At 32.2% G+C, this 9,998-nt stretch overlaps 1 pseudogene; it reads right to left on the bottom strand.

The window, feature by feature from the left end:
- Nucleotides 1-5,965: 5,965 nt before the first annotated feature.
- LOC116659323 overlaps nucleotides 5,966-9,998 on the bottom strand; it is a 40,108-nt pseudogene continuing 36,075 nt past the window's right edge.

Here is a 9,998-nt window from a genome sequence, read left to right as displayed (position 1 = left end):
TTGTTTATGTACATATATTTTTTCAAATCTTAAGGTGTACTCAGATATCACAGTCTGCATAAGACAGTTGGCATGGGGGCCGTGTTTGACCCTGTGCTGGTTTCTTAGCAACTGCACCCTAGGTGCCTACCCAGAGCAGCCTTTCATAAACTTTTCTCTGCAATACATTTGATGGATCACAGGCAAGATCACATGAACTAAGCAGTCACTTAGACTCACCGCCTTTATCAATCACTATCATAGTTTTCTGCCAGGGAGGTTTCAGGACCACTTGAACTTTATTCTCATTAATATACATTGTTCTCACTCAATACATAGGAATTAATCTAATTAGTCTATCAGAGTCCAAAATATTTTACAAAATTATCATACTTTTTATATCTGTTCAGCAACTGGAGAGCTAAATAATCCTGCATTTTACTGTATTGTGGTTGAATGCAGTCAGGCTTAAATGCAGAATTTTAACAAGAATATGGGATAATTGTGTTTAAAATCACAAAATATTACAAGAAATTGAACACAGTTTCCTGTGCTATACAGTAGCACAATTGAACCTTGTTGTTCAATTTCTTGTAATTCCTTGAATTCTTATATTCAATTTCTTGTAATAACATATAATGAAAAAGAATCTGAATATATATGTATGTAAATGCATAACAGAATTGCTTTGCTGTACACCTAAAACTAACATTACAAATCAACTACGCTTCAATTTTAAAAATTAAGAAAAGAAAAAACCCACAAAATATTCAATAAGAAACATAATATTTCTAATCCAGACACTCAAATTAGTTAGTTGATATTCTCAAATTTAGTTTTTTTAATATATCTTCAAATCCTGAAGACTTAAATTTTTTATTTAAAAATTTAATTGCCAGCACATACATTTCTAGTAAAATTTAGTTGGAAAAATAATGAGTGTGTGTAAACATATAGACACAGATTACAGATTATATTCAAATTAAAATACTGGTTTACTTTAATTGTATTTGTTCAAAAAAACAAAATCAATTCAAGAATAGGATAGACAGTAGAGGTTTGCTGAGGTAACAAAAATCTGAGTTCTAATTCTAGCTTTAACCCTTGCTATTTGTGTGAACTTAGACAAGTTAAATAACTTTAACTTCATTTCTTTAACTAAAAAATACCATATTATTCATCTTAGAGTTGGTACGATACTTAAAAGAGATACTCAAATAAATATCTTCGCTAATGAGCAAGAGTTAAGTCGTCATTCTAGTTTACTAAATGTGGGGCATAACTATAGTCCATAAGAAAATAAAAAATGGTTTTAAAAGACAGCAGTTCAACAATCATAATTAAAATTTCTCCTGGTAGTGTAAATTAAAGCATATATTGGCTAAGTTATTCTGCGTTAAGTCCTTAAATTTAATTTTGCAAAAGCGCGGAGGTACCCATGAACGTGGTACAACCACAAATAATTTTAAGAGAATCTGTATCAGACTCTTGTACAACTTCAAATGTACAACTTCCTAAGAGCGGTCGGACTGAGAAGAAGCAATGCTTTGCTGCCCTGCTCCTCTTATGCAATAGGCAGTCGCCCACTTTTCAGAAGAAAGGTGTCCTCTGTCATCCAGGAGCTTGCTGGCTGAGATACATTTTCCACTTTTGGATTACAAAACCAAGAGCATTCTCTCCTGTGATAGAATATTTGAATTTTAAGAAAGGATTTGTGCCTGGGGTGTGAATTATTTCACAGGGATTACATTAGAATGAAAACCCCAAAGTGAGATGGTTGTCTAGGGGAGACCCATTAGCAGGCTTATTAGAAATGAAAATGAATTCAGAATTTTCTCACGACAGAAACTTAGTCTGACTTGGCTGATTTGTGTGACAATGAGAGTTTTTTGCTGATTAAGTAACGCCATGACATTATTCATAATTTCAATAAGATAAATCAGCAGCTTCAAAATTTCAAGAAAATATATTTAATCCATATATACAATACAAAGTAGGTCAGAAAATATCCTTTGGAACTTTTTAAACTTATGATGAAAAATTAAATATATATAAAAAGATGTGAGGGGCTTTAGAGTTCTGCACAAGTATTGTAAGGTGTTGGTAGAAACGATATTTGAAGACCAATATTTTAATACATAGACAGTTGATTACTAGATGAAAACTAGTATTTTTGGTAATTGGTATAATTGTATCCAACTATGAAATTCTGTTATTCATCTCACACAAAAATATGTATTCAAGAGTATTATCATCAGATACCAGCAATATTTATAACTTTTTGACATTTCCAGATAATTAGTTAGCAGTACCAACACCACATCTGTAAATTTGTACAATAATATATATTTACTGATACAGGATCCACTGACAATTACTGGTTTTTTATTTGAGATTTTTTGATTAATGAAATGTATTTTTTAATAAATAAGATGGTGCTTTCCTTATGTAACAGAAATCATTCTAGCTTTTGGGATTCAGGAATTAGTTTTTTTTTTTTTAATTTCTCCTTTCATTTAACTCATTCTAGTGAATCATCTGGCTACGAGTCTCCTGTGTGTTTTAGGAATCAGGTCAGTTGAAATAAAAGAACCTCCCCCCGGTCTCCCCACACTTGGGAAATCACTGTAGCTCCCACTCCTGTTAAGGACTTACTGACACCAGAGTAGATCCCAGTATTTCTACCTGAAGTGGTTCTGATTGGTTAATATTTTTTCCAGTGGAGCCTGGCCCAGAAAACAATGTGGAAACCATGCCTGACATATTGAATAGGGATGTGGTAGGTGTCATGCTATAAAAGGAATTCAAACACAAAAAACAGTGGGGTCATTGGCTACAAAGAAGAGGAACAAAAAGCACAGATAGGGAGAAGAGATGATGTGCTACCTGTTAGTCTCCAGAAGACAGAAAGACCTTAGTGTTTAGAATAAAGGACATGGAATTCGCATCTAGGAAAATTTTAGTTCTTAGCTGGTAGAACTCCTGAATAACTGAAGTACTGTTAACAGGAAAAGAATTGGTTTTACATGATATTAATATGCAGTTTTAATTCTATTATTATGGTAATTTATTGGTTTAGCCATGTCTTGATAAAACACACAAGTAATGTTGTGAGATATTATAAATATAAATATCCTAGGTATGTATTATCCTCTGTTGAGAATAGACAATGACAAATCATCACACTTCTATTCTGCTAACAGAGATGAGAATCTTAAAGCAGAACCAGAAATGCTATATAATTTGAACAGGACTTTTCCTAGGGATTTCCTGGCAAAATTGGAGAAGAAGATTTTTTCTTCATAAAGTTTTGGGGTTTATGATTTTTTTCTCATTTTTTTTGAGATGTAATTAAAGTGTAACATTTTTATTAATATTCCAACAGTATGGTGGTAAAGTTTACACATTTTGAATGAATAAATTAAAAAAACTTGAGTGAATTATTTTGATGGAAAATATAAACCATTCTTATTTCAGGATCAACAATGAAAATAAAGATACATAAAACTGAATAAAGAATAAATTGTTTACTTACTAGCTTCCAAAATATGTTCACAATGTTGGTAAAGTGGGTAAAATAAACTGTATGGAATATTACTGAGAAATAAGGAAAAGAACAGAATCTATTAAATTAAATGTTATATATATATATATATTTTTTTTTTTTATGTGCACTATTGTGTTTCCTTAGCATTGACATTTTCAGGATCAGTATAAAATGCATTTCCTTAGCTGTGCAGACATGTTGATTCAGCTTAAATTTTGAGGAAAGTTCATTATTCTTCTAACAGTTTGAGTCTTCTTAGTTTGGGGAAGAAAACACCATACTTTCCATTCTTATCTCTATCCATTTAACCTTTGACATAACAAAGGCAAACCAGATGTGTAAAGTAAAAGAGCACAGAGAAAAATTCATTAAAATATATGCTTTGTGACTCTGTTAAAATGAAAATTAAAGGTTATTTTTCCAGAGTCTTTAAAAATTATTTCTGAAAGCCTGACAGATATGTCTGACAGATATATATTCATATAAAATAAATAAAACATACCTGACAGTTAACTTGATTAAACACAAACACTTTATTACTCTATGCATATATTCATCAGATTTTAAATGTACCTTGGGATTTATGATTTTTTTTCCACATCACAAATAATTATGCTCAAAACCATAATTAAAAGTACATTTTTTTCTGATACCCACATATCTTGTTTAACATAGATTTCTAAGAAAGATAATATTCATGATCAGAAGTTAAAATTAATACAGAAATATATATTAATACAACCTATGCTTTCATGAGTACCAGTACACTTACAAATGTAGAGTTATTCTTAACCTTTAGAAATGAAATATATCCGTGATTTAGTGAACTATCTTATTCTTGAATTCTTGAGATGCTCTGAACATTTCTTGGAGAATGAAAGAACACAGAGAAGAAAGGAGCCTGCTAGGGAAATGTTCTCACATAACATTAATCAGGTTCACAATATAAAAGTTCATAAAACGTTTCAAAGTTGTTATTTCATTCTGGGTGACTCCACAGCAATGTTTCACTCGATTTTATAATGCTTCCCAGAAAACGTCTTTACTTAGATTGAGCGCTCTGGAGTTCTTTTGCAGATATGCATTTAATGTGCCACTTAAGACGTAAACAGAATGAAGTATGCGCTGGGATAGAGTACTTGGGATGGGTGAGCATTTTGTTTTTATTTTTTGAAATGTAGTAACTCTAACTTGTATTATAGTAGGCTGTCGTTTTAGGGGAGTTGTTTTGTGGGGGATTTTTATACTATAAATCTGTAAGACTTTGTGTTAAGAAGAATAGGAAATTTCTGCTTTTATTTTAATTTTTTTAGCCTATTAAGAGCTCATTTTAAAATGTAATGAGTCATCATGTCAGAATCATGAGAAATAATTTCTAAGTAGTAATTTGTTTAAATATAGCTTGTAACCATTCTAGTGGAAAGCGATGCTGAGAGATATAGGTTATGCTCATTTTGTTCTTGGAATTGGAAGGTATAATTCAAACAGAAAACAAATGTGGAAAAAAATGATTACAGGCTATTTTGGATGATTCATTCATTTTCCTTTACATAATAACTCAGTTCTTTGTTGAGCCATAATCTGACATTTCACTATTTTATGCACAGAAATGTGCTCCTATTCATGTCATTAAATAGGAATCTAATTTGCAGCAATATTATTAAGGGGAATATATCCATTACCCATTTTATTATGTTTTATGATATATATGAAGACACTAGAGTATATTAGTCATTGAGATAATGAGTAGATATTTTCTGGTGTAGAATTATAATGAATAAGTGGCATTTACATTGGTTATTTATCTACTCTGCTATTTAAGGAAAGTATGCCTGCAGCAGTTACCCCGGGCTGATGCTTTATCACCTTATACAGACATAGTGAAGGCATTGGTGGGTTAACTGGACAAATCAGAACCTTTACACCAGCCTCTCCATCTCAATTCTGGTGATTTGGAAGGTTAGAGATCTTGCTGCTGGACTTGTAACAAATCGAGGAAAGATGGATCCCACACGTGCGTGTTCCCTAGGGAGTATAAACCACTCTGGTTCAAAACCTGACTGACGTTCAATAGCGAAGAATTCTTGGGCATCTTATTTCCTGTGTCACTGTCAGTTTCCTCCTGTGTAAACTGTGGATGACGGTGACTAAATATTAGGATTGTTACGAGGAGCAAAGAATTAGTGCAGGAGGAGGGGAATAAAAGTTACCTCGGTTCTTAGTAACCCCCCCCCAAAAGAGTTTCTAACAGGAGGTGGAAAGCACGATATAAGCAGGAGATTTTATTCGTGAAGTAAAAATGTAGTAAAACATGGTACATCCCCCAGGAATTGGGGTTGAACCAATCCAAGAGAGGAAAATTGGTGCCGCTCCTTTGTTTTCCATGTTTTTATGTCCTGGTTTAGAGGTGTTTTCTTGATTGATTGATTGATTCCCAGCTCAGGCTCTTTGAGTGCTCGGGCTGACTGCCAGCTCCCATTCGCCGTGCTCAGGATGATTGACTGACAGCTCACGTTCCTTGGGCTCAGGTACACCTGTCTCCTTTGCACATGTTTTTACCCATGATGCACACAGAGAAACCTACAGGAGGGGCTCAAACTACAATGTTAATCACATTATAGTGAGCACTGGGTCAAGTTAAGCTGGGTCCTTCTCTCTACTGTGCAGCCGCAGCATTTGATTCTACCCAGCTTTTTTGCTGGCCCCTCATTTAGAGAAAATAGAAGACTTTTGGAGTCCCTTATCCTGAGTGCAGGCATACTGTTATTTTCTGGGTTGCTCCCTCCCTCTTCCTCTCCCCTTGTCTGGTGCTTATTTCTATTTAACTGCCAAACATTAGTAGGTACATAAAGCATTTAGAAAGTGCTTGGCACATGGCAAATGATGTAAAGGGCATTATCACCATCATCATCATCATTATCATCATCATCTCCATCACTGGCTGCAGTAATGAATAATGGGACGCTAGTTGTAGAAAGCTCCATGTTTTCATTGTCCTAATTTTGTATGCATTGTATTCCACCAACATCGTTGCACGTATCGGTAAAACTATGAAACAGATTAAAATAACTTCTGCACCACCCAACTGGCCTTGTCAGAGCAATTTTCTTCCATGGCATCTCTTTGATTCCGGTTACACACTGCCATGTCACTGCTCTGTTGCTTCTCCCATACACCAAAGCAATTCTTAGAGGAAGGTCTAAATATAAGTGAGCCAAACACCAAAACCAAGTTCTGCCTGAGCTGTTATAAGAAAAGAGTGATACAAGTCAAAAAAGAGTGTATCCTAATATGAGAATTGGATACAGTCATCCTTTGGTTTCCATGGGGGATTGGTTCCAGGACCCCATTCTTCCCCAGACATCAAAATCCATGGATGTCCCAGTCCCTTGTTTAAAATGGCATATAACCTATTTGCATATAACCTACTCACATCTTTCTATATACCTTACATCATCTCTGTATGACTTATAATGCCTCATACAATATAAATACTATGCAAATAGCAATAAATACAGTGTAAATGTTATGTAAATAATTGCCGATGTGCAGCACATTCAAGTTTTGCTTTTTGGAACTTCTGGAATTTTTAAAAAATATTTTTGATCTGTGGCTGATTGAATTCAAGGATACAGAACCTGTGGATAAAGGGGCCTGGCTGTATAGTCTAATGGGGAGCAAAAAGAAACATAAATCCTAAATTACATCATAAGGCAGCAAATGACAAGTGTGAGTGAGGGAGAAATGCTAGGGGCTATAAGGCTTAGAGAAGGGGAAGTCCACTTTTTGAACAATTTCATGGAAAGAGGAAATACTGTAGAAAAATGAGTAAGACTTGGGAAAAATTCCAAGTAGGGAATTACACAAGGGGAATGGCTTTTGTGAGGGAGAACAAAGTGGGAAGAGGATAATATGTAGACTGGTTTATATGGAAGAAAAGCGATCACTGGAAATTGTGAACTTACTTTCCTCTTATGTAGCCCTGACTATTTGCCAAGCGTTTTTGTAAGCTCTTTCCAATTGTAAATTAGTATATTCTTTAACAATAAGTGCAAGAACGCTGGTGTGATTATATTAATATCAGATAAAGTAGACTTCAAGGCAAGAAATAGTGTTCAGAAGAAAAGAGGAACTTACCATAATGTTAAAATGTAAAGTCATCAGGAAGAAATAATTCTCACTGTGAAAGTCTGTGATAATAGAAAATCTAAATAAATGAGTAAAGCCTAAAAGAATTAAAGGTTTTTCATAGACTATATGTTAGGCCATTAAAGAAGTCTGAAAAATTTTTGCAAGAGTGAAATCTTAAAGAGCAATTTCTCTGAGCACAACAAATTAAATTAGCAGTCAATTACAGTACATATATGGAAAATCCACAAATATTTGGAAATTAACCACATACTTTTAATATAAATCAAATTTTGAAAAAGAAAATCCCAAGGAAAAATAGAAATTATTTCAAACTGAACACAACAAATCAAAATTATAGAGTGCAGTAAACCAGTGTTTAAAAAAAAAAACTTTAGTTGTAACTGTAAGTTTTATATTAGAAAAGAATTAATTATATAAATTCTGCACCTTAAGAAATTAGAAAAAAAAAGCAAATTAAACCCTGAGAAGTTAGAAGGAAGAAAATAAATATTAAGGACTGAAATAAAAAAATAAAAGGGAACAATAATGGAAAAATTAATAAAGCAAAAAGATGAGTCTATACAAAGATTAATAAAACTCTTAAACTCCTAAAAAGACTAATCAAGAAATAAAGGAAAACCATTCTTAAATATGAGGGATTTAAGAAGTCTTAAGAGAAAAAATATACGCAATACAAGGATAAAAAGAAAACCTTAAGGACAATTTTATGCCGGTATATTTAACAACTTAGATGAAATAGGCAATTTCTGTGAGAAAACATCAAAATGTATATCTTCGATCTGATAAAGAACATCTATTAAAACAAATAAAAAAGCTAAACTAAACTAAGACCAACATTTTAGTTAATGGTGAAATATAGAATGCTTTATCTTTTATCAGGGGAGAAAAGCAAATATATTTGTTACCACAATTTCTATTTCACAATGTACTGGAATCCAATCAACACAAGATGGCAAAAATAAACATATTTAAAATGCACAGAAGGGAAGATTTTAACTGCCTGTGTTCACAATTAATAAGATTATATACAAAATTCCAAAAAAAAATTTTTAATTTACCACAAATAGAATGCTAACTTATCTAGGTCCCAGAATATAATATCAATATACACATATCCAAAATCAACAATAATAATGATAATAATTGTAACAATAATTGTATATTTATAAACAAACAACTATTAAAATTCAGTTTAAAATAATTATATTTACTACAGCATTCAAAAACATAATTATGAATAATTGTTTCAAATGTTAGGAACCTCTATATCAAAAACTAAGGATCATGAACATTAATGTTAAAAATGAAAGAAGACCTAAAAAAAGAGAGGTACACAATGTATATGAATAGGACTCTGAAATCAAGTATAGATGTTAGGCCTCCCATACTGGTCTATATATTCAACCCAATCCCAATCATATCCCAATAGCTTATTTCTTTCTTTCTATTTCTCTTTCTTTCTTTCTTCCCAATAAAACTTAACAAGATGACTCTAAAATTTATAACAAATGAAACACCTAATACAATAATAAAGGAAGAAAAATTTGAATAAAATATAAACATTTAATATAATTCATAAAGGAAGAACAAAATTATTATAAATAATTACCATAAATTCTAGATCTATAATAAATAAGACAGTGTATTATTGTCATAAACATAGACATATAGGTCAGTGGAGCAAAACAAAATGACCATCACAGCCTTATACATTTAAAGCCAAGGGTTTTTGTTATAAGAACATTCAAGTAAAACAACAACAACAAAAATCAAACACACAGAAAAAAGTTGAAGAAAAAGGATGAAAGTATAAAACAATTATCTTAACTTCTATCTCATGCTATATATAAAATTAATTTAAGATGGATCATCAATCTAAACATAAAGCTGAAAGTATAAAGATTTTAGCACAAGACTTAAAAAAAACAAAACAAAACAGTTTTCCAACCTTGCGGGAGGCCAAGATTTTTTAGAGTGAACGTGAAAAGCACTAATCATCAAATAAAAATATTGCAAAATTGATTTCACTTTAATTAAAAATTTCTTGCCATAAAAAGACACACATTTAAAACAAACAAGTCACACATTGGGAGAATTTATTTGTAATACGTATATGTATATCTGACAAAGAACTTGGATATGTACAATTTATACTAAGAAATATATTATTGGTCTTTGTCCTCATTCCTTACACAGAGCAACTAAAACTTGGAATTTCCTAAGTGGTAAGAGCCATAAAATTGTCTTTTGTTATGAAAATGAGGTGGCTTTTGGAAAACACTTAAGGATGGAGGTCTGCCAGGGGAACCAATTAAATGAT

The sequence above is a fragment of the Camelus ferus genome, chromosome 2, assembly GCF_009834535.1.
Source record: "Camelus ferus isolate YT-003-E chromosome 2, BCGSAC_Cfer_1.0, whole genome shotgun sequence".
Lineage (NCBI taxonomy): Eukaryota > Metazoa > Chordata > Mammalia > Artiodactyla > Camelidae > Camelus > Camelus ferus.
This window is presented reverse-complemented; position numbering and strand designations above follow the sequence as displayed.